Genomic DNA, 26,967 nt, shown 5'->3' with positions numbered 1-26,967 from the left:
AATTTATTGCAATATGATCCATGAGTGGGATCATACTGAGAAATTAAGAAAACCAAGGGGAGCATTTGAATAGAGGTATTAATGTGACCAAACGTATTAGTTTTGTGTGTATACTCCCCTTTGTTTTTTGGGGCATCCTCTTCACTCAGTAGTTCATTTATTCGTGTCATAATAAGTGTTTGAATATATACTTCCTTTTACAGAATGTATATTTTGTAGTAATTTCAACATTTAATTTTTCTGTAATTTCTGACTCCATCTTACTAATTATTTTTCACCAATATACCAAAAACTAATTCATAATATTTTGCTTTCTTTGCAGGGTTTTCAAGTTTTTTGGTATGTGTTGTTCTATGGACAATTTTAATATATGTTTTGTGTTATTGAGCCAAGAATTACATTTTCTTATTTCCTTCACTTCTTCCAATTTAAAAATTTCGGTGACTACTGCAAATCTCAAAAGCGTTTTAGATTCATTGGTACATGCACCCAAGTGTGTGAGCATGTGTATTTGTGTGTGTTTGTGTGTGTGTGTGTGTTTGTGTGTGTGTGTGTGTGTGTGTTTCTCCCTGTCTTGTGTGTGATTTACGGTAAGGAGAATGCTCATTCATGTAATGTTTGTCATGGAATATGGGGATATAGATTTTGACTTGTAGCATTTTCAAAGCAAAATAATATGAGGGAATGATAGCATGGCATTTTAATTCCAAATTTATTCTGCAAGTCCAATGAGCTGCTAAGCTATAAGATCTATGAAAATCTCAAACTCAGTGATAATAAGCTAGAATTCAGTTGAGCTAGAGACCTAATGGTGTCCTTGTAATCATACACCTGTTTATATTTAACAGAGCCCTCACTCACCCATGGTCATATACACAAATATTTATATCTATATCTATCTACATCTATCTATCTATCTATCTATCTATCTATCTATCTATCTATCTATCTATCTATCTATGAGTTAATTTAAAGCACCCAATTTTACTTAACTAACTTCTTTTTAGCCATATACCACATCATCTTCAAACTAATTTGGCCTTAGTTTTGAAAGATGATTGAAAATTCAAGTTCTCCAGCTTTAAGTTTCTATTTTATTATTGTGTTAATTTTGTCTCTCTTATGGCAGTTCCTTATGAAGTTTATATTTGGTTGACCATAAGACAAAAATTAATCTGTCTTTTCTCTGGATATAACATTTTTATTCTTTAATAGATTTGAAAATTATTTCCTTTTTCAAGTCAATGAATTAGAAGATTTAAAAATAGATATGCATGTTTTTAAAAATCTTAAATACATGTTTATTGCTTTCAGTATACTCATCTTCACTCATTCATATGCTTTCGTTTAATTTGTGTCATTTATTTCTAATACAGGGTCTGACTATGCTGTGCAATATTGTTGCAACTCAAGCATTAAAGCCATGCTTTCTCTCAGCATACTGAGATTCTAACACTGGAGATTACAACCAAGAAATTCTGGTATTGTAAAGCCATTTGCTTTATCATTTCTTTATTGATTGTAGATTGCTCATGAAAAATAATTAGACTGAACTTTATATTTTTCTACAATCTACATTTCTTTTGATTACTGCATGTTTAATTTTACAAAAGGTCTTATGCCCTTTCACAAAATCGAAGATTTTTCTTGTTAGATTTAAACACCAGACATCTAATAACCAGAAATGTACAATATTTATTTCCCCCCACTTAAAAAATAAATGAAAAGGTAAGGAAAGCACATGGATGTTCCTAGGTATGATTGAGGAGAACATTTACTGTAGATAAAAGGGAGAGCATAGTCAGAGGCAGACACATCTGGGAGAGTCCAGAGAATTCAGGATCCTGAGCCATGTGAGGAGAGAGGGAAAGGGAATAGAATCAGGAGAAAGGAGGACCAGGTGAAGGAACCAGGCAGCAAAAATGACAACAAGGGGCAGGCAACCAAATGTTAGGATTTTATAGAGCCTCTGACTGAATGTCACCCCAGTACCTCAGCTGAAGAGTTCTTGGTAAAGGGCTGGGTATGCCAGCTAAACTTTTAACAGGTAAGGACTAAAAGTTACTGACAGAACCTGAAGGCCTCTCTGTTTTGATGTTACAGTTGTCTCAGCCATTTGCCTTAGCATTGAACTCAACACTCACCAACTGCTTTGAGACATTGAGGACAATGTGAAATGGAAAAGGCAAGGGTGGGTATTGTCAGTTACTATGTAACATAGAGTAACGATGTGCCCATGTGCTGCTTCTATATATAAAGTATCATATTTGTCATTTATTTTCATTACGCACGAGTTTCTAGCACTTCAATTTAATTTAATCCTTTGAATATCAAATGAATCTCGTGGAATGATTTTGAAAGTGGAATTTCATTTATAAATCATCTCTCATTTACTTGTTAAGTAGTAGCCTCATCTTTAAATGATTTACATTAAACTCAAGAGAATATATATGTGTGTATATATATATATATATATGTGTGTGTGTGTGTGTGTTCCTATGTATACATATATATGCATATATGTCTATATAACATAATTTATATCAAATTTATAAACATGCATATATATGTACACATGCACACACACAATTATCTTTGCTTAAGTACAAATTGCTGAGTTTGTTAGGTGACAAACTTATATTTGTGTTTAGGATTGAGTCCTTCATATGTAATAAAGGATTTATCCTAAGAAGTCACTGATTCTCCCTCTTATCATCATTAATTATCCATAGAGGTCTTCAGTTAGAACCATGGCCTGTGAGGTTTCTGCCATCCATATTGTCAGGAGACCTTGTAGTGTAAAGTTTTTAATCTCCTTTAGGCATCTCTACTGTTGATATTTTTAAATCCATCTTCACTATCATAAATAAGAGACCCTTTCTCACAGCAGATATCCTGTTACTCTGTATCTAACATTTTTCTTCCACCTCATGCACAATGTTTTCTAATTTTTGTGTTCATTGCACACAACATAGTGCCGTATTCCTTTCATTTTATATAGTTGTGGAATTCTGTACTGCACTCCAGCTGCTATAAAGTGAATTATTTTGCTGAAAGTGAGGTCGTCACTAATTTCTTGGGACAACAATTGATATCTTAAATGCAGCATTCCAAAAGTGACAGTGGTAAGAACTCCTGCCAGATTTACGACCTCACTATCTATAGAAAGTTGGGCATAATTTCTCTCTTTTGCCATGGCATAAATCTACCTTACTAACAAGAAAAAAATGTAAACAATTTAGGTGTGTCCTGGAACCACAAAGCTTCGAATCCCCTGGTAAGGGCTAAGATTCGCAAAATGTTGACACTTAAGGAAAGATGATATCAGGATGTTTACCTAGAGTTGTTATCAGTAGTTTTCACTTCAATACAGCATGGTGATAACATTTGAAATGTAAATAATAAATACCCAATTTAATAAAGATGGGAAAAAAGTATTAGCTCTAAAAAAAGAAAAAGAAATAGATGAAGTATAAAGATGAATGACATCAGAGAGGTTATAGCATTTTGATATAGAAAATTTTAAACAAGTGGTTATTGGATAACTGAATGATTTTAAGAACTTTGGCAGTTGCCTGGGCAGTGTGTGGCTTGGTCATACATCAGTGTTTTCTGTGATTCTTTATTTATACTACATGTCTGAGGCTCACAGGGAAACAGCACTGACAGTTTTATATTTTCCAATATTCAGTCCAGTATTAAGACAAATAAAATGGAAACATGAGTAGGAGCTCATATTAAAACCTCAGGGACATAGTTTAAGAAGATTGGAAGTTGAATGTTTATATAAATTAAGCAGTCCTTGTGGTTATTTAATAAATATGAGTGTGTTAATTTTTCTTTTTATATCAAAATTTTCAAGGCCGAAGAGTTTGCTCCTTTAGGAAAATTCTTGACGTGCAGATATAAGGACCTGACATTTGTATATAAAATATATATAAATATCATGACATACTAGTATAGGAAGTACCCTCAGTAAATAAGGGAAATTAGTGGAAAGGTTTGTTGTCCAGGTGAGGTAGCTTAAGGTTGAGCAGTGCTCACCTGAAAGGAGAACTGGAAGTGAAAAGGGCAGGGGCAAGAGAAAAATGGAGCCAAGACAGTGTTCTGATCAAGTCTCAAACTTTAATATTCAACACAGATTATATAAAGAGAGAGACCACAAAGTCCATAGCTAGAACAGTAACATGGTTGTAGTAACAGTACTGCATTAAACCTAAGTTTCTATATCTTTGCAGTTAGTAAACCCGAACCAAGGCTGCAGCTTGTCAACTCTGACCCAAATCAAGGCTGCTTCTTGTTATCTCCTGGACATCGTGGCTGCAGTTTGTTAACTCTGGCACATCAAGGCCACAGCTTGTTAACTCTGGAGCCTTAAATTTTACAGCTCCAGTCAAGGCAGAAGTTTCTGCTCAGGTTGATAAGGTGTATTACTACAGGTTTGCTTCTGCCTGTAGTGGGTATTTTCACAGTTTCCCTAGCCTGCCAGGCTGAGGTGGTCACAAGCTGACCTCGATAGCTTGGTAAATTTTAGTGCATTGAGAACACTTTATCACCTAATCTAGATTTATTAGACATTTGTATTTACCAGTATTTAAAGTATTTCGTGAGCATGACAAAACTTGTGAACACATGAATTCCCATTTACATGCGCATGACTTCTGCCAGACTAAGCCAGCTAATATTCCTCAATGGCTAGGGGCAGAACTCATGAAGTTGAATTCCTGTCCGAGCTATTGAAATGGTGCTTGATTTGAGAGAATGGAGTTCCTTTAGTAATTTTTGCCCTGAGAAGTTACATATTCTTATGTAGAATGTCAGTTATTTAAGCATTATGCACTAAATTGTTTCATTTGGTGCATAGAAGAAAGAATGATTGCATGGAGCTCAGATACAATAGTGCTACAAGGGATAGGGGAGAATTAAAAAAAGCATATATATTAACTATTTATTTACTTATTAATTTATATACATATATATATGTGTGTGTATATATATATATATATATATATATATATATATATATATATATATATATATATATAGTTCCCTTTCTCTTGGTCCCTTAGAAAAACACGGCCCCTCCACTCTCCTCCTTCCTTCTCCCCAGAGAGGGAGGACACCCCTGGGCATGATCATTGTCACTGCAGGCCTAGGTCCATCTCCTCCCAAAGAAGAGGTTGGACTAGGCAGCCTCATTACAGGAAGAGGATTCACAGGCAGGCAACAGTGTCAGGGATATCCTCTGCTCTAGTTTTTGCAATAGACACACACACACACACACACACACACACTCACACACACACACAACACAACTACCCGCGGCCCAGGTTAGTTGACCCTATTGATCTGGGGGAATCCCTGTCCTGTCCAGGTTCCTCAATATTCCTACAGTTCTTCCACAAGACTTCCCAAGTATCATCTGATGTTTGGCTATGGTTTCTGCATCTATTTTGGTCAGATGATAGGGGGAGAATATCCTTGTTTTTAATAGCTGAGTTATATTCCATTGTGAAAATTAACCACATTTTCTTTACTTATTCTTCACTTAAGGGACATTTGAATTGTTTTTAGTTTCTGGCAATTATGAATAAAGCTGCTATGAACATAGGAGAACATGGTATGGTTCGAGCATTTTCAGGCTATATGTCCAGAAGTAGTATAGATGGATATTGAGTTAGAACTATTTACAATATTCTGAGAAACAGCAAACTTCATTTGTATAGTACATTTCTGTGAATGTTACAATCAATTTTGTAAGTTCATATGTGTGTTTTTACTTGGATGGTAGGACTATTTGGAAACTTAGAAGCCAGAAAACATACAGCTATGAAAGGAAAAGAAATTCCAATGGAAAGAAAACCTAATATATGGGGGCCCAGGAAACACATAACTTTGAGTTGGGACAGGTTCCAGTATAAGTGAATCCTGAGATTCATGAGGTCAGAAACCTTAGAAATCTGAGGTAGGACAGTGTCTCAGTGCTAGGGCTTCTTGAGATACAGGAGTCCAAAACAACATCCCTGAGAGGAAGCCTTCTCAGCAGAGGCCTTGCAGCTTCTAGGGTAGAGTATCTCCAATTGGGCTGAGGAGCTCAGGGGCCTCAGCCACACTCCTTTTCTTTTCTTTCTTCTCTTCATTGGTTCTTTCTTCTTGGCTTCTTCCAACAAAAGTGATACTAGACAGGAAGTCTAGTAGAAGAGCTTAGCCAATGAGTCTTTCTTCCCAGACATGCCTCCATGTAAAAGATATTTAACCTCATAACAACTTTGAGAAGTGGGGTATGATTTTACTCATCCACTTTCTGCCATGACAATAAATGTCATAAAACCGTGGACTGCCTCTTTTCATCAGTATCCACCATGGGGAGCCATGGAGACGGCATTTGCATATAGAGCCACTGTCTTTTCTCCTGTAGAAGGCCTCTCTGCTCCTAGATACAGATGCCATCAAGCTCAAGCCTGCAACCACAGACAATCCACAGACTCCTCACTGGACCAGCTGGAGCTCCTCCTTTTCCCCGGACCCCTGACCCTTGCCAGATCCAGACCCAGGCTCTAACTCCATTCTCAGCTGGTCCATGACATCCCACTGTGCCTGGGTGTCTGAGAGCCTGGGAACCAAATGGCCCTCGCCTCCTTGTAGGCCTGGGGACTCCCAAGCCAGTTCCTGCTGTCTCTTGCCACAGACTGAGTTTTCTCACCCCTCAAATGGTGACTCCAGGCTTCACTACAGCCTGACACCCTCTATATGACAACATGGGGTGAGCAGGGTCACTTCCCCTGACCTGCCTCCCTGAGCAGCTGTGTCCTTTGGCAGAATAGACAGGGGACATTAACAACCCTACAGGTGTTGGTGGTTTTTTTTTTTTTTTTCAGAGATGGGCTTCCTGCTCACCTGTTTAGAGATTTTGTGTTTGGGGTGTGAGGGGAAATCATGGCTTGGTAAAATTTCATGTTCAAGGATTAGTAGATTTTTTTCACCCACTTTTTCTGGCACTGGGCCTAGTGGTTATGGTGGGAAATACTTTCTGCCTGCAGCTAGCTTTTGTTGAAGCACCATCTCTGGGGAACTGCTTGTTGGGATAAGGCTAGAGATTTGGTGCTTCCCTGTGGATAGCTTCTCTGAGACAAATCTTGCAGTGGTGTTTCACAAGAGCCACGAAAGAGTTACCACCAAGGACAATGCTCATGATGGCAGTAGGCTGAGGTAGGATAGTGTCCCCACTGTGGACAGATCCTGAGGAGCAGCCATTTCTGAGGCAGGAAGGTGATACGCTACCATGCATAGCTTCTGTGACAGCTGCAGGCTGAGAAGATGTCAGGATGCCATTATTCTGACAGCTCCTGACGATACTTCTCACTGCAGCAGAAGGCTAGGGCAGAAACGAGGGCCTGGTCAATTTTGTGGCTTGTCACTTACGAAGTACACCAGAGCCTTGATAGTGTGGTGTGCTGCTCAGGGACTGGGACATGTATGTCCGTCTCCTTTCGGGAAGTCATTCTATTGTTTATGTGTTCTATCCTCATTGGATCTTAATTTTTTCTCTAAAATACCTCTTAAATTATATACCATGCTAATTGGTAATATTGCTTTATTGGGGTTATAACCCATCATACCTTTATTTAATACAATGAATATATAGAAGAGCACTCTAACAGAAATAAAGTTCTGATTAATGTCATAACTCATGAACATAACCATAGTATCTGGAAATCTGAAAACTGCAGAAAGAGCAGTATGTTCTACTTGGAAGCCCACAGTTACAATCAAAAGGGCACAGACAGAAAAGGAGGCTTTCTTGTGAATAGCCAGTGTAAATGCCATGAAGTCAGGTACATGCTAAGCGCCAGGTACCACAAGCTGTTTTTGTCTGTTGTTAATTGGATCCAGAGCCCAAGGTAAAGTCCATTTCTTCTTACTGTATCTGTTAACTTTCTTTAATTGTGCTATAGCATATAGTAAGTAAGAATATCAGACTGTAACTACACATCTAATGAAGATCTCCAGGGTTGGACTTTTTATTTCCTTTCTTCGGATACTCCTCCTCCTCCTCCTCCTCCTCCTCCTCCTCCTCTTACTCCTCCTCCTCTCCCTCCTCCTCCTCCTCCTCCTTCTTCTTCTCCCACCTCCTCTTCTCCTTCAAAAAACATCACTGCTTTGGTCAGGGTTGAAAAGTGTTTCCTCGAGGTTTATTCCAACAACTCTAAGCAGGATTTTAGAAGTCCTGTATTCAATGCCATATACCTAGTTAAAAATCCTGCAGAAGAACTTATATGCTGGGTCACCCCAGCAACTCTCACCTGAGAAGAGACTTCTTTGACATTCCCTAGTACCTGTGGAATTGGCAGTCACTTAGAACCTCCAATAACTAGGAGAAATAGGATGATTTTTTCCCACAGACCAGTGGGTTCGATAATGGCTATGTAGAGATTTCTTATGCCGAATTCTGGGAGGAGACTTTTACCTGGGACAGGAGATCAATGATGAAGTCTATCTTCCTGGGTTACTAGGCAAAAGGAAATTTTGCTGTAGATAAAGCTGTAAAGGTCAGTGTGGATAGTCCTGCCAGTTCTGACTACTTTCTCTTCGCACTCTATCTTGGATTTTGGTCCATGTACAAATAGTTAAATGTGGCCATTTGAGAATATGCTGTCTGTAGGAAGGAGAACTTGTTCAAATTTCTCTATTGTTTTAAATAATCTATCAGCATCTATCACCCCAAGACCTGGATCCCATTGAAGTCTTATAGTAACAGGTAAAGAATGACTTAGAAAAGTAAAAGATACAACTTGAATCCTGACTTTGCTAAAGATCAATGGAAAGTCCCTGAGCCAGCATGTAGATATTACTCTTATTTCTGTTCAAGTGTATGAAGGTGTTCATCAAAAACTTTTCAACAATGAAACTGCTAGAATTACAGAAAAGCTTCAATAAACAAATAACTCTCACAGCCTGGCCTTCATTTTCACTGGATATGAGGACAGATTGCATCAGTGTGTGAGCTGTGGAAGCAGATAAACTGAGCAATTTATCCTCATTTGCCCCTTTGGACATAGTCTTCATAAATGGAGACAATAGATGGTAATCAATTTCTGATTAATCATCTCATATGAGTTATAATAAACACAGTTCCATCACCATAGAAAATACCTATTGCTATTAAATACTAGAAGAAAGTAGAGATGGGAAAATCATTGCTGAGGGAATTATTAAAAAGAAATAATTGATATCCACTTGACTGAGACTGATAGAGTAGGGCTCACTGCTGACTTAAAAAAAAGCAAGTAATAAGCAAGGATCTGGAGGCAGACATGGATTTATAGTTAGTTTGAATGAACTCTTTGGATTTCTTTAAAGTTGGAAAGGCTTTAGCAGATTTGTGAAGTTATACCAGCCTTCAGAGATTATCTGGAAACTGAGATTGATTCCTGTGGGAGGGAAAGGAAAGAATAAGCCTAGCAGCCATGCTATGGGTGATATATGAAGTCAAATATAGGAAGTTCTTATGAAAAATAACTCAAGACAGAAAATACTTTTGTAATGGACTATTGTATGGGTTTAAACATAAGGATTTCATAGAAGATGAAGACAAGCTAATCTCTGGTCAGTGTAAATATGCTTCTATATTAATCAGTGTTTCATTCTCTTTTATGAAAGAAGTGGTATGGGTGGAAATAATCTGCATAAGTAGAATCTCCTCCAGGATTCTGGTATCATGGGTTGCAGGCTGAAGGTGAAACTAAGATAGCAGTAGAAAAATGCAGCCATCCTGCTACCCCAGGGATATTACATAACAGTTTTAGCACTGGAGAACAGCAACTCCTTTGTCATTCTCTTTGGGTATGATGGAGAAAAATGAGTCAGACATACTAAAACCATCATTGTTAGTAAAGTCCAGGAATTCTCTGTAGAAGAACTAGTGCCTCCTGTCAAGGATAGCATACTTAATAGTGATGAGAGGAAGAAATAATATATCCTAAGATCAAATGCTGTGTTAAATATTGATTATATTTGAATTAATGTCCCCTTCACTTTGGACTCCTGATATTAGCTGATGCTTTCACAGAAGAGTTGACTCTGGGTGATTCAAGTGTTTTACTAGTGTTATTTCAGAAGTTCTATTATTACATATAGTGTAATGGCTCTGATATTTGCATCATTGTTCTAACCATATATTATATAATATCATTTTATTTCTCTGTAACTTCATTATGTAGTCTTTCCATATTTTAAAGTTTTGGAGACTCATTAAATAGACACGAAAATGCATTCAAAGTATCATGCATTGATGATTATTTTACAAATGGTGCAAAGGAAAGGAGATTTTGTTAATAGGTATAGAAAAGATAAAAGTAGATATTTGTTTGAACCACATTGTGCACTGGAAATTCTAGGGCTAGCAGTAAGTTACTTCATTAGTAGTTATTGACCACAGAAAACCTAACAGTGTCTGAAACAGCAAAGGTGTTTGTAGCATATGTTGGTTCTATTAAGGAACTGAATGAAAATGTCCTACTATTGAGGAAATTGATTGCTCTGCCTATGGGACTTGAGCAATGCAATCTTTTTTGCTATCAGTGGCTTGGTGACTTCAAATTTACTAGTAGGTCTATTTGTCTAGAAGTTTCTGTTTCTTTTCAGTTATTCACCATTTTTGGCTTTGGCAATCTTTTTACATCCTTTTCTGCAGAAATCTCTGAGGATTGAACTGAGAGAATCGTTAAGGACATCTCATTTAGCTGCAAGTACTCCAAGGGTTCATTCTTGACATATTGTACAGTTGTGAGATTTTATGTTATTTCCTATCTACTACAAGTAGAAGCTTTGTTGATGATTTTTGAAAAATATGCTTATTTATGGGAGTCAATTTATTACTGGATTACTTTAGGAAAATAATACTATCAGGTTTTCCACTAGGCTCCTGTCACATCTATTATCAGGTTTTTTGTCATATTAACAATGTTCTTTATTATTTCTTCTTTATGGATTACATCATAAAGGCATAAAAATGAATGATTACTTCAATGAATTTTGTGCAAGGAGTTCATGAGGCATATCACGATTATAGGTTGTGTCATTTGTAACTGGGTAGTATTGATGATTTCTTCTTTCTACCAGTTATATGTAGAGTATCTCCCAATACCAGGACTTCTAGTCAGCAATAGTGAAGCTTCTAGTTTATCACCAGCTCAGTTTCTCTGTATCTCATATCATAAATAAGCTACATTTCTATTAACAGAACTCGCAGTTAAGGTGTATAGAGTAGCAGATATCCTAGGTTGTAGCCTTTGATTGCTGTAGAGTCTATGAGACCACATTAATGAAAGAATTAAGAAATAACACATTTCCAGTACTGAACAATTTACTTGGTGGCCTAAGTGTTTGATTGAGGACTGTCCCCTTTTATAAGATGAATTCATTAAATTCCATTCCTTAATGTACCAATTTTAGGAACATTTAAGTATTTTTCATGGTTCATATATGAACACATATGCTAACTATTTCTTACATCATTTCATCTTTCACCCACAGCTCCTATCATATGTCATATTTGATTTCAAATTCTAGGCATATTGTTATGCATTTTCTAACCATGTAATATTATTATATATATGATGACTAATGGATTCAAGAAGTGTTGATCACACATACACACACACAAACATATGCATTATGTTTTGTGTGTTTGTGTGTGTGTGTGTGTTTGTTTGCCCACTTGTATGTGTCTGTTTAATGCTGAATACTTCAGATATTGTGTCCGTTCAAAGGCTCATTCTAGAACAAGATCGATTCTCAATTTCTTAAAACCCATTGATATCTATAGATGTTCAGGAAGCCTTTTAATTTTCCCCATATCTCCAATGACACTTAATCTTGGAGTCTCGTCATATCATTCATTTTAGCAATGTTAATGATGGAAATTTCATGGATACAGCTTCTCTGTCATATACAGAACACATACAGGTGTTTCTCATTAGCAGGCATACTATTCCTTTGGATTTACATTTTTCCATCTCTTCCACAATAATTTTTATTTGAGTGCTGATGATGCTTTTAAATTTAACAATTGACATTAGGCATACCACAGTCAGTTGAATTTTGACCCTTGGTATAATGTAATGGTCTCATTCTGCTACAAAATGAAGCTATTTTGCTGATGGCAAGTGTTATACTAATCTGCAGGTATATTTAGAATGTGATTATATTTAACACTGATTCAGAAAATTGGTCACTGTAGGTTCTTTTCCAGTATTGATTATCTTACTGACTTTGGATAGTTTGCTAAGTTTGTAGTGTTTGGCATAATTTATTTCCTTGACCATATAATAAAACTACTGATTATTGCACACAATACATTCTATCTTGAACAATTTCTGTGTTCCTTTGAATCACTAATCTCTATCACCATGGTGAGGGCTGTTATTAGGCAAATGATAATTGAGGGAAGTTAGTAAAATATTGATGTTTACATATGTGTCTTGTAGCACACTTATCCTTAGTGTTCACTTCAACATAGTATGGTGGTAAGAAGTAAAGAAAATATAAAGATAACAGACATAGGGGACTCTTCTTTTGACTTTAATATTGTAAGGAATCTCAAATCGACTTTATTGGCAATGACAGTAAATGTGACTATTTTGTTAGAAACTTGTCTGTCTTACATGTGTTACAGAATGTAGAGGAAAGTCCTCTGTGCTTCTCTTATTCTATTACTTTGCGACTCACAACAGAATAGCACAAAATATTCTCATTTCCTGAAACTTTAGAGAGACAACATTTAAAATTTAGGACTAGCTCAGAGACACTATTCAGTGTTGTGGCACAAAGGTATTTCTGGAATATATAGAATGTATATTCTTGTGGTCCTTGAATTATCTTCAATGGGTTACTTTTTCATTTAAGCACAAATATCCCTGGGCCTGATTATGGCCTTCTGAGTTTATTTGTAGAATACACCAGTAAAAGTCAATGCTGAGTGCTTTGGGCATGAAATCCCATGCCATGGAGTTAAGATTCTTGAGTTTTGCTGGCCAGTCAACCTACATTATTTAGTCAGTTTTAGTGAATATAATGGTATCAAATGAACCAAAGGTAGTAGGCACAACAGTAGAGTTGCACACATGAGCTGCAAACAGTTGAATCTGCATATACAAGACTTGTACCAGACCAAGGTAGCTAAAATGTAAACATGGCTTGGGCAATCCTCATGAGGTCCCATTCCTATTTTATTTATCCTTGGCATTTGATGGTCTGCTGGAGAAGGGAGACTGTGTTTTCTTCAGTAATGTTTGGCCTCAGTAGATATCCAGCTTTCATTAGAGATCCATATATCCTTGATCAGGTACATAGCCCTAAATCAACAAGTTGGTAGTAAGAAGACAGTGAGACTAGCTCCACCAACCTATAGTTTGATTGCTTAGGACTTTCTGAAATGATTTTCTTTTACAATGAAGAGTTTCTTTATGAGCGGAGAAGACTAAATTTATCTTTGCATATTCAGACAAATATTTATACATTGTTGCTAGATTAAAATATTATACAATATTTTGTTATATTGCATTGTATTGTGACTATATTGGATTAATAAATTTAAGGTTAGAATTCTCCATTTTGCATAACTTCAGTAGCATCAAGTAGTTAACTAGCTTTCCAGTAGTAGTCATTGCCTTCCTCTGTTTGAACAGGCTATAAATGCAATTAGAGTAGCATTGGACGTCACACAGTTATGTGTTGTACCACTGCACACTTAAGGTTATTGTGCTATGTTGTTTATGATATGGTTTATAGCCATCATAACTATGTATGACTTTTAATTTTCTTTTTAATTTGGAAGTTGCACATTATTTCTGTTGGTCTGTTTGTTTGTTGAAGGTTTATAGCCACATACTTCTTTTTTATATTTCTTTCATTTATTCACTTTACATCCCTATTGCTGCCCAGCACTTACCAGTTCCCCCTCGAAGACCACTCACTCCTGTCTTTAAGTGGGAGGTTCCTCCTGTGGAGTCAACCCACCCTGGCTCCTTAAGTCATTAGTTCTTTCTCTAGAAGCCCCAATAGGTTCAGATAATTTGGCTTTGCTGGTGTTCTTTTGGTGTCCCTATCCTCTCCAGTTTCTTCAATATTTTCTCAAACTTTTTCACAAGTGTTTTTGTTTGATCTAATATTTGGCTGTGGGAGTCTGCATCTATTTTGGTCAGCTGTTTGGTGGAGCCTCTCAGAGAACAGTTATGCTAGCTAGCTTCCTCTGAAAAAGCATGACAGAGTACCATTAAGAGAGCATGTCAGATACAGAGGTGAATTATAGCAGCAAACCACTGAATTAAGAATGAGACTCTCGATGGAGGAATTAGAGAAAGGATTGAAAAAGCTGAAGGGGCTTGCAACCCCAGAAGGACAACAATGCCAAGCAACTAGAGCTCCCAGCGAACTAAAGGACTACCAAAAGACTCCATGGCTCAAACTCCATATGTAGCAGATGAAGGCTGTGTTGGGCACCAATGGAAGGAGAAGCCCTTGGTCCTGCCAAGATTTTAGCCCTAGTGTAGGGGAATGTTGTGGTTGTGGCTGGAAGGGTGGTAAATGTGGAGGGAAACACCCTTACAGAAGAAGGGGAGGAGGGATTGATAGGGGGCTTGCATTTGGGAAACCAGGAAAGGGAACAAATGAAAAAAACAAGCAAATAAAAAGGGGACAGGGGCAGTATTGGTTCTTGCCCAAGGGAAAGATCTCCTGTTGGCCCAGGCATTGGTCTATCATTCTCTCAGTCGCTGTGACATCTGTGCCCCTGCTCTTCTTGTAGATAAGACATATTTGGGGCTGAAATTTTTATTGGTGAGGTAGTGCCATTACCCATTCAGAGGGAGTCCTGCCTGGCTACAGAAGGATGCCACTTGAGCATCCATATCCCTCACTGCTAGAAGTCTTAGGTACAGTGAACCTCATAGACTCGCAGGGGCCTCCCCCAATTCCAGGTTCCAAGTTCATGATAGGTATATCCACAGACTAGTCTCACACCTAATGTTCATGGTAAAATAAAGTGAAGTAGCAAAAGAAATTGCAAGACCCAGGTGATCAGGGAGTGTTGTTATAATAATATTTCTACTAACAATATTAGAAGCCCCATCAGTTACCTGACCTTTCAAAATTGAGTTAAACTTTATGAAAAACAATCCACAAGGACTAAACCATACTCAACAAAGAATAGGCATCTGAGGAAACATGGAAAAGGATGATGTAACTATTCTCAGGGGAGATTACATCAATTATTTGTGTTTTCAGAAAATTCAGCTTTGAAAATATACATCAAAGTAACCAAAAACTAACTTACTGATTATGTTATATTCAAGAATATATATATATATATATGTGTGTGTGTGTGTGTGTGTGTGTGTGTGTATTTACATATATACATGCATCAAAATTAGTAAAAGGGGTCATAAATGTGAAAGATATTGTGGTATGGCTTATGGGAAGTTTAAAGAAGGGGAAAGAAGAAATTTAATTAAATTATAATCATAAAAATAAGAAAGTCACACATGCATTCACACACACAAGCACACACACACTCACTGAGATAAGAGAAAAAGGCAGAGATACAATTATGAACGTATCTTGAAAGATTTTTTTCATAATACCTGTTAAATTATTTCTTTAGCATGATTATACTTTAAGCTATTCCATGTTCATTGGATATATTAATTTTATATGTATAGAACACCTCATTTCTTTTTCTAATACTAATCAGATCTTTCTAAAGATAAAGTTATTTTTTTCTAATCATTTCTAATAGGTAAAGTTTATAAAATAGATATCTTTCCAATCATTCTAATAGAGTTCTAATCTAGTATGATGGCTCATGCTCATAATTGTAGCACTTATAAACAGTGGCACACCTGGGTAGAAAATGTCAGCAGCAGCTGTACCTGGCAGCACAAAAATCACAATCATCGGGGCCCAAACAGACAAATATGCCTCCTTGTAGATGGGCAGAATCTATGCCCAAGCTACTAAATACATACTCAGACTACACACACCTCTGCCTATTCTTGTCTTTTGTCAAGTGGAACCAGAGTCCATGTGAAATTACATTTATTTAATCTTACTCATTTAACTGTCCCTGATACTGATGCAGCATACAGGGAGGGGGAGTTATACATACAAACTTTTATAGAAATCTCTCTATTTACAGCAAGTTCTTGATTTACATAACTAGATTTGAGATCTCCGACTTGATTGGTCCTAAACCCGTTCTTGTTATGAGTACACACGCTCAACCAATCTGATACAAATGGAGCTAAGTTCCTGTACACCGGGTTGGTGCCAGTCAGGCTCTTGGCTGGATTCCAGCTCTCAGCTAGTTCCAGGCTCTAGCCAGGAACTGACTACATCCTACTTAGCAGTGAAGGAGGACCATTATTAAGATGTGCCAGGAAACAGCCAATGGATTTCAAGCCGAGACAGGTACTTGCTAAGAAACTCCACACTCCTGCTGAATTACTTGCTTTTATTTACTGTTTAGGAAACATGCTTGTGCTTCCTAATCCACTGCTCTTTAAAATATACTGCTCACAAGGGCTACCAGAGACTGAAGAACTAGTCATGGAGCCTGCATTCATCTGTGCTAGATCCTTACCAAACTTCTGCTTGTTTACTTGGGGGTTTTGTGGTCTGCGCACAGTCAGTGTAGGGATGTTTTTGACTATTTTTTGTCTTCTCTTGGGACTTGTTTTCTCCTCCTGGGTTGACTAATTCACGCATGATATGAATTTTATTTTTCCTAGTGTTATTGCATCTTGTTATACCCTGTTTTAGTTTTCTCTTTTCTGAAGTTAAAAGTAGGAACAGTTGTTCCGTAGGAGATTTGAAATGAGGAGGATGTTACAGAGAGGAATGGAGGGAGAGGAGGTTGCAATTAGGATTCATTGTTTGAGAGAAGTGTATATTAATATAGCTATATCTATATCTATCAATATCTATCTATCTATGTATCTATCTATGTATGTTTGGATATTGTCCTTATCTGCCATAAATATGATTTTTCTCAGCCTTCAGTATATAATAGTGACAAGAGAGCTACCGTTCCTCATATTCCATTCATGGACCTACTGTGAGGAGAACTACTATCTATATATATCGTTAATCTGGCAACCTAGAAATATGAGAGAAAAGTCAGAGCTGAAGCATTGTCTGACATTTTTATAAGTGCTTTTCTTTTTATTAAAGATAGATTTTATTTCATACAATATATAAAGATTATGGTTTCCCTTAACTGAATTTCTTTAAGATCCTCCCATATCCCCACCCACCTAAACATACCCTTTTTCCTTCTCTTTCTAATGAGAATATAGACATGTATTTAGCAATAATAATAATGATAATAATAATAATAATAATATAAACCAAATCAGAATAAGACAAAGAAAAAAACAAACAAGAAAAATAGCCAAAGGAAAATCAGAATAGACACATACAGATGCAAAGGCATACATATTCATTCAAAATTAAGTGGCAAAAAAACAAAACCATAATATATTATCCATTATAGGCATGCCACCAAAGGACATGAAATGAAAAAAAAAACAACAAAGAAACACCACCACCATCAACAACAACAACAAAACAAAACAAAACACTGAGTGAGCATTGTAAGAAAAAGGATCACCAAAATGATATTGAATGCTTCTTTGTATGCTATATTACTTTTGAGTTTTGGACCTTTAAGGATAATTTGTATATGCAGTTAGACTCCATCAGAAGAACTAATTTTTCATTCACTTGCATTAATCAACTGGTAGATAGTGGTTTTGGGACAGGTCATGTACTGACTTTTTCTTGCCTAATATCCAATAATCATCTGGAAGCATAGAACTGTAATGCTGGCATCAAGAGTATCACAGATTCTATGTCCTAATCCACACTCCTTTTTTCTAGTAAATGTTATTTCTGCTGTGTGGGAAACATTTTTGTTTACTCTTCCTTTTCTGGGCACTCTCATTTTTATATCAGACAAGGTAAGAGGCCTGGTCATATCCTCAATGAAAGAACTTTAATATGAAACCTCATTTCTTTATTTTTACTTTTGAAATTCTTATTTAATCACAACATATTCCACTTGACTTTACTCTCTCCACAAACTTCGTATACCCATTCCCACTATCCTTCAAATTCAATTATTTCAGTTTATACTTCTTATATGTATTATGATGTGAACACCAAGACATGAACTTTCAACATTTTCGACAAGGTAGGAAAATTGGGAAGGAGAGAAATGGGATAAAGAGGGGCAAATTATTTGTTGGAACCTAGAAAAGGTCTCAAAATCTCCTGGGATATTTGGTTTGGATTAAATAAAATGGATAGCAGGAGTTCACTATCACACTGCAACTGAATGGTAGTTCCCTTATATTTCTGCTGAAAGACCCAGCAGTGTCACTTAAAACTTACATATGTCTTTCTCCTCAGCGTTGGACAAGAGGGAGTTTAGTTCATTGTGTACAACTAGATTCACCATACTGATAAGTTGGAAAGATATTGAACTAGAAACCTGATTGGTGAGGGCACTGCATTTTAAAAACTAAGTTGTGTTTATGTCCCCATGATTATATAGCATCAAATCACAAGCATCAATTATTATATAAATAGTAATATAAATGGTTCAATAGTAATTCAACTAATAATGTAAAATATTTTTCATCATTAGATATAAGTGATATGCTATCCCTTAATTTGCCTGATCATTTTGGAAACAGTTCGATATTACAATATATGTCATATGCAATAAACTGTCTATGGCTAGTTCAATTTCTTCCTACCACTCCTGAGAAGCTTGCCATAACTCCACTCCTTATACCCAAGTTCTATACCTTGATAGATGTTTATCTAGAGAAAAATTATAAGCCTCTGGTACTTCACAGTCTAACTCTTTGTTTTGCTCCCATATATTTAAGTATGCTACCTACATATTGTCTTGTTTAGTATTACTATTTCTGGGATGAAATACCATTTCAAAAAGCAACTTGTGGAAGAAAGAGTTCATTTGGATTATACATTGTCTTAAGGTTTCATTGTTTTACTGCTGTAAATAGACACCATGGCCATGGCAAAACTTTTAAAGGAAAACATGTCACTGGAGCTGTCTTATAGTTCACAGGTTTAGTCCATTACCATCAAGTGGAAAAGCATAGCAGCGTGCAAGCATGGAGGTGGGTTTGTGGGGCTAAGTGTCCTGTAGCATTCAGGCAAAGAATTTAGGGAGGGAGAGATACTTATTCTTGATGCCCTCAAGATGACATTTTTTGCAACTCTTATAATGGGAAACATTTATTTAGTGCTGGCTTACAATTCAGAAGATTAGTACTTTATCATTGAGGCTAGAAACTTGTTAATGAGCTGGCTGGAGAGATAGCTTAGAATTCTACATCCAGATCCGAAGGCAGCAAAACAAAATTGACATTTGGAATGGCCTTTGCTTCTTAATCATCGAAGCTCCTCATCCCTTTTTGCCAGAATAAAATATTTCTTGAAAAACTGAGAGCCACATTTACTCTAGCAAAACCAGATTTCTTAACATTGACATCCCGAGTAGCCTACAAGGATCATTTTCATTTACGCTCACACATTTTATTCTGTGGTCCACATAGTACTACTTGAAAAATCCTCATAGTCTAACATAGTGTCTGCAGTGTTTGAAAGTTCCAAGTCTCTTGTGAGACTCATGCAATCTCCTTAGTGCAATCCTTGAAAAATTAGGTTAAATCTGGACTTTAAATAACATTGTTTTGAAAGGGGTTGATGTCTAAGTGGTAATCCATGGCTTGTTGTGGATTACTGATGAAGTGGATGTATACAGGTCAGACAACACTGCTGCTTCCAAGTCTATTTACCTATACTGGCCGATGGGCCATGTTGTTGCCACCTTTTGGTAAGAGCTAGAGTTCAGAAGTGTGATCACAAGAGGATAACTTCAGAAATTGTGGGTCAAATTAATGGTGTGTAATTCTCTTCCCAGTGAATGAGTATACTCATTTTAAAATTCTCCAATTAGAAATCAATAATTAGGCTATGTCTATTGGTGACCATTGAAGAGTGTGTATCGAGTAACTCCTTTCACCAAAGGCTTTCATCATCCCAAAATGTTTGCAAAATTAGAATCAATGTTAGTCTGATTTTATTTAGGGTACCAACTCAACTCAACACAACTCAATGATCTAGTGTAATGGGTCACCATCATACAATCACAAACCTAATGGAACAGACCCAGTGGATTTAGGAAGAGCTACCCCAACTCTGAATTTGACCACTCACCGTATGAACCAGAAGGCCACAGACACTAATGAGGTATTCTTGTATTTTGCCAAAATGAAAACCTGGAGTGAGCAGATAAAATTTCAGGTTCCTTAAGTTAATGGCTGCTTTTCTCTATTGTTCACTAAAATCAGCACCGTGAAACACCTAGGTAGGAGACAAAAGAAAATGAAGACCTTCTATGATGGAGAAACCTCCCAGTTTATACGAGACTTTTGCTTCCCATTACAAGGTTTGAGACTCTCTGTCTCTGTCTCTGTCTCTGTCTCTGTCTCTCTCTCTCTCTCTCTCTCTCTCTCTCTCTCTCTCTCTCTGTCTGTCACACTCTCCCTTTCCCTGCCTCCCCCTCTCCCTCCACCTCCTCCTCCCTCCTCTCCTGCCTCTGTCCCTTTTTCTGCTCTCTCTCTCTCTCTCTCTCTCTCTCTCTCTCTCTCTCTCTCTCTCTCTCTCTCCTTCTCAACACTTAGTTAAGGGTCCTATTTCTGTGACAAAACACCATGTTTCTTAAACAAAATTGTGCAGGGCAAGGTTTATTAGGCTTCTAATTTGCCATGCATTCTAATTTGCATCATTAAGCAAATCAAGACAGGAAATCAATTAGGACAGGGACCTGGAAGCAGTAACTGATGCAGAGGACATTGAGGGATGAGGGATGCTTCTTCTGTCTTGTTTCACATGTATTCATTAGCCTGCTATCTTATTTAACCCAGGACTGCCAGCCGACTGATCCACTACCCACAGAGAACTGAGACCTTCCCCTTTAACCACTAGTTAAAAAAATGCCTCACAGGCTTGCCTATGACCATTTTCTTAATTGAGGATTTCTCCTCTCAGATGACTTTAGCTTGTGTTAAGTTGTCATAAAAAAAAACCTGTCATAGCCCTTAATGCATTATTTATTTACACATATACAGTCAATTACAGGCAACCATAACCAATACAAACCAACACACATAGCTTCAAGCTTCTGGTCCAAGGCTCTAGCCTGGGCTTGATCAAAAGCTGCACTTCATAGAAGGGGAACTGCTCCTGCCTTTACAGAGCCACCCAGTAAAGTCAGGGGTACCTTCTGGTATTCTTTTTAGTTTTGTTTATAATGATTCTGCTCCTGGTTAGTTGCTGAAAATTTGTTCTTATGTCCAAGGGTACCAATTTTAGTTAATATCTGCCCTTCCTACCTGAGACTCGAAATATTTATTTTATGATATACAAGAAAGAATATTTCCTAAATTATTCAGTATTACAGAGAAATGAGAACTGCTTCTTATAACCTTTGCAAATACACTCTGTGAAGAATTGCTATATCAGTGTCAGCTCTTATCTGAAGTCTTGAGACTCTGACCATTTAGTCCATGTCACTTTTTACATGGTGTACCATGGCCAGGTTTATATAATGTTGAAATCCTATTATTGACAGTCTACTGATTAAGAGTGCCAAAGATACACCTTTTCATTCCTGACTTTACTTTCAGAATGAAGTTGACACTGCTGTTTGGGCAATAATTAATCCCATAATTTTACTCACTATTCTCCCTCTGTCTGCTCACACTTTTTCATTGACGACAGGCAAAGGAAGAAGTCTGCCCATACTTCCATGGAAAGAATTTTACCTATAAAATGTCTTTGCTCTATTTGGCTTGTTACTTTGTCATTTTCTGACCAAGGTCTTCTCATTAGCAGCCCATTACCCCTCCAGTGACATTAGGTGTGCTCCACCTAAATCATGTATATTAATGAATTTATATTATTTGTCTGAGTTGTTCTTTTGAATCAAAATAATTTTTAAAAATTGTTTTCATTCTATACTAATTTGTAATTCATACTTTTCATGTTAATTTTACTACCCCCAAATTTATCTTCTTGTGGAGATTCTGAGAGGAAAGAAGAACCAATGTGATAGTCAACTGATAGAGAGATGAGACAACTCAATGGGGCATTTGATAAAAAAAAATGAGTGGCATCGATTATTTGGGGGGTTGCATTCATCCGAGTTCGGGTATTGTTGAACTATAGTTTTAAATATTTTGAACTTTGTCATTGTGGGATTTTTGTTAATGCAGCTATCCTTTTGTCACAATTCTTATTTGTCATTCCGTAAATAGCATCATTTAACCCATTGTTTCACTGACCTTGCCTCGATAAGGATTTATTTTAATTTCTGGTCTGTTGTCAATGTCCTGTCTTGGACAAAAAATCATTTTTCCTTATGTCTATTCAAGTAGAGAAAAACAGCAGGAATACAGGAACACATTTCTATACCTAGTTGAAAAATAGTTCCTTATCAATGCTCAATGCATTTTAAAATTGTATGAATAATATTTATATTGGATGCTGTCAGATCTCCCAGGCACTCATTCTGTTTCTCAGGAAGGTCTTTAACACATATACTCCAGTGATTCTTCTGACCCAGACTCCAGGAAGTGTGACAGCAAAAAGCTTGGGAGATATTTCTTTAATATCCAATAGTCTTACTGTGCTTATAAAGTATGATTGGAATCTTACTGCTGAAGCTATGCCAGCTCTCCAGGTTCTTGAGGTACTCACAATGTAGATGTAGGCCACCACATTTATACATGGATTATAGTGGAAAGCCAAATACTTTGTAACATTCAGTTTTTATTATTGATTTGCTCGTCTTATAGATATGGACATATGTTTAATTTATTAAATACATATGTAAAAATCAAGGCATAAAGATTTGCACAAGCACTCCCAGTATATGGAGGAGATGTGGCAGAAAGTTCTCTGAAATTTGTTGAGCAGCCAGCCTAGAATACTCAGAAAATTCTAGTCCATTGGAAAGCAACGTCTCTTATAAAGCCAGAGTGGTTAGATATCTACAATATAAAGAACATTTTCTGGACATGACAGACCATTGATCACATGAACTTCCAACATCTAAAACTGAATGCACAAAACTTGTATCAAATCAAACCAGAAATATCCTGCTATGGTTGTAGTCAGGAGGTACTCTTAAATGAGTAGCTATTGACATTTAAAGTAATGCTACAGATAGAAAAGTTGGGTTTTTTCATATGCACTTGTGTGTGAGCACACACACACACACCCACACACACACACACACACACACTTTACATTAAAAATATACATAGCTTTTTATCATCTCTTTTCTAACACTGCTCTTAAATTGTTTTCCAGTATGACATTTTAATATACTACATACTAATTGGAGATGTGGCTTGATCAGTTTGGGAAAACACCATTTCTATATTTCCCTCTACTGGCCTGTTACAGATTATTCTAACACAAAAAAAGATTAGATGCAGTGTGATAACTCATGGATATAATCATAATAATACTTGGTGAAACTGACACAGGGAAATTGCTTCTCTTGCTGAGGCCAGATCAGACAGTCTTTTTCTCTTTTTTTTTTAATGAAGGCACAAGTAAAGCAATAGTAGATTTTATCCTCTGGCTGTCATATGTCTGTGAAAATCTTTATGCCCCCCTCACATTGAAAACTACGTGTGTGTGTGTGTGTGTATGAGTTTGTGTGTGTGTGTGTGTGTGATATGCACATACATACAAGCACAGACTCTCCCTCACACACCCCCCACCAGCATCACCACCACCACCAACAACAAACACAAGAAGTATTAAATTGACATAGAATTTAACAGTTTTTTTTATATTATCTCTAAATGATTTCCTGACCATCATGGCACTTCAGGATACTTCAGACACACTGAGTATATTGCTTGACCAGGGTTCAAAATGAACATTTCTTTCATTAATGCAAACAGCACGTTGCAGGACAGTCTAATAGAAATAAAATTCTAATCAGGGGTGCAGGCTCACACATGTAATAACGGCCCTGGATGAAAGTGACACTGGCAGATTGCAAAGATTAAGCAGCAAGCTGTACTTGCCAGCCCGAAGGCGTCAGAATGAGAATGATTCACACCAAAATGGACTCTTTATAGTTAATAGTCAGGAACTAGATTCAAGCAGCCAGATAAATGCTCAGCCTCCGGGTGCCGCTGGCTCTTTTTATTTGATGTTCATTAGAGCCAGAGCCCAGATTAAATTATATTTTATCCATTTTCCTTTTAATTTCTCTGCTTCTGCTGCAGTGTAAAGGGCGGGGGGAGAGTGGAGAGAGATGAAACAATCGCTTTGATTTAAATCTCCCTAGATACAGTAGGTTTTTGATCTCCATCCCTTGGATTGAGATCTCTCTCCTGATTGGTCCTAACTCCCTTCTCCTTTTGAATGCACACACTCAGCCAATCAAATGCAGACAGATCTAATAAAAGTGAGAGAGCACAGGGCTTTTTCAAGTCAGGCTCCTGGCTGGAGTCCAGCTCTAAGCTGGATCCAGGCTCTAGCCAGGGCTTGACTGCACTCTGCTCAATAGAGAAGGGGAACTGTGAGACCTGTAGGAGAATGAGCCAATAGAAGTGTAGGGTAAGTGATGTGCAGTGGGATATTGGAATTTCCTGCAGCTATCTTTAGAGTCATTCAGTGCCTGATTTCTCTGTTTGGAAATTTATTTCTGCATCTGTAGCCACTGATGTGTCACTTTCCATCACTTTTACACAGCCATCCATCTTGGATTTATCTGAAATAAAGTGATTCATCTTAAATTTCAATATCTAACAGAGACTGGAGGCTTGATATTTCTCATACACCCTTCATGACCTGCTATGTAAATAGTTGCTATTTAATTACTTCTCTCAGTGGCCCTACAGAACTTTGAAAATTTAGAGCTAAGTATTTATTAAGCAAGATCACATTTAGGGTTGGTTCATTTTATTGCAGATTCATTTCATACAATATATTATGATTTGAGTTACTCCTTCCCCCCACTGCTAGATACTCTGTGATAATTCATCATTCCAAATAATTTCTATTTCTTTCTCTGTCTTTATTTGGAAGATAAAAAGATGTATGATACCACCACCACTACTAATTCACAAGAATAGGATAAAATAAATTAAAAAAAAAACAAGAAAAATAGCTAGGGTAAAAGTACATAATACTTAGGTGTGAAACACACATGGTCACACTCATAGAAATTACATAAACACACAGAAGCAGCAACCTTAATATATAAGCAAGGAAACTGTCAGGTCAAAAAAAAAAAAGCCCTGACAATGTGTTATGAGACAAAATTCCTCTAAAAATGAAATTGTGTGTTTTCTGTGGGCGTCATCCATCTCCAGTTAAGTCCTATCATTTTGACGAATTCTTATATGCAGTGAGACTCCACTGGAGAAAAAGAAATTTTAATGTTCTTAGTTATCAATTTGAGAGAGCTTTGGATTTGCCGATAATGTCTTTTGCTGGGATTCTCTTACCTGATACCCAGTGTCCATTCTTAGGGATTGATGAACTCTAACAGTAACATCCTCCTTTATTTCCATCCTGTTACCATCAATAAGTTTCACAGAGTATGTTTGCCAAACAAGGCGTATATATCAACTGTTTTTTGGCAAATATATTTGCTTATTTTTTCCTCTTCTGTATCTGCTATTGTTTGAGATCTGATGAAGGAAAGAAACAAACCATATCCCCATAGAAATAACCTTCCTTCCACAGTGTAATTTCTCTTTTATATTTTTGTTGATTCTTGAGATTATGATTTTATTATATCTTGTATCATTTTCTTTCTCTACACACCCTTCCACATATCCATTTACACTCTCTTTAATATTTATGTTTTCCTTTTTTCTAATTTGTATCACATGTATATTCATACATATATATTTCACATATAAACATTTCAGTCTGTGGAATATTAATTATATGCTTTTTCAGGGCTGATTAGTGGATTTGTAATCTTTACTTAATATATATTGTGTGCTTGTCACCATCTGTTTCTACCAGTCACTTCAGTGAGGTGTCGTATATGTCAATGTACTTAAATTATATTGAGTCTCTTTTGAAATTGTAAACCATTTTCAATCATATTTATCATGTTTTGTTGTCATGTCTACTATATTCCCTGTCACTGGCCCTCAAACTTTGTGATGCTGCAACCATTTAATGCATTTTTTATGTTATGGTTACCAATAACAATTCAGTAAGCTTCATTGCTACCTAAAACTGTAGTTTTGCTACTAGACCTATGTGCAACACATCCCATGATAGAGAGCCAATCCTTGACACTATTAATGGCACTCTGCTATGTTTGCAGACAGAATCCTAGCATAACTGTTCACTGAGAATCTTCACTTAGCAGTTGATGAAAACAGATGCAAAGATCTGCATTGTTATATATGGTAGAGCTTGTGAGTCTTGCAAAAGAGTAGGGGGAAGGATTGAGAGAGCCAGTGGGGCCAAAACCCATAGGGGCTTCCCATTCTCTGTTGAGTATTGTGGGAATTGTGTGCATGGGACTTAGAGGAGAGGTAGGAAGGGAGCTGAAATCAGGATTGAAAGTTAATATATAAATTATTGACCAAAAGAGAATAAAATTTAGTTACATTTCTTCCCGTTATTGGCCTACACACCTTTCCACATACCGATTCTCACGCTCCTTTTTTGGTCTCATTTTTACTAAATGATATCAAATATATCTAACTACATATATATTCTTACATAGGAACTGTTCATGGCTTGTATGTTTCTTTTGAGGCTGATGGTTTAAACTTGTCATTTTTACTTAGTATATTGTGTCTGCTTTTCTGCATC

At 36.8% G+C, this 26,967-nt stretch overlaps 1 protein-coding gene across 1 annotated transcript in view; it reads left to right on the top strand.

Moving 5' to 3' along the window:
* The window catches only part of LOC102546835 (uncharacterized), a 479,532-nt gene that overhangs the window by 311,637 nt on the left and 140,928 nt on the right, over positions 1–26,967 (top strand). The window contains exons 48-50 of the mRNA XM_087601102.1: positions 323–339; positions 1,377–1,481; positions 2,104–2,191. The gene's annotated coding sequence lies outside the window, so the exon portion shown is untranslated. The remainder of the gene's footprint in view (positions 1–322; positions 340–1,376; positions 1,482–2,103; positions 2,192–26,967) is intronic.

This window comes from Rattus norvegicus, chromosome 1 (assembly GCF_021556685.1).
Source record: "Rattus norvegicus strain SHRSP/BbbUtx chromosome 1, alternate assembly SHRSP_T2T, whole genome shotgun sequence".
Taxonomy (NCBI): Eukaryota; Metazoa; Chordata; class Mammalia; order Rodentia; family Muridae; genus Rattus; species Rattus norvegicus.
Note: the sequence above shows the minus strand (reverse complement) of the source record. Positions and strands in the feature narration are given on the sequence as shown.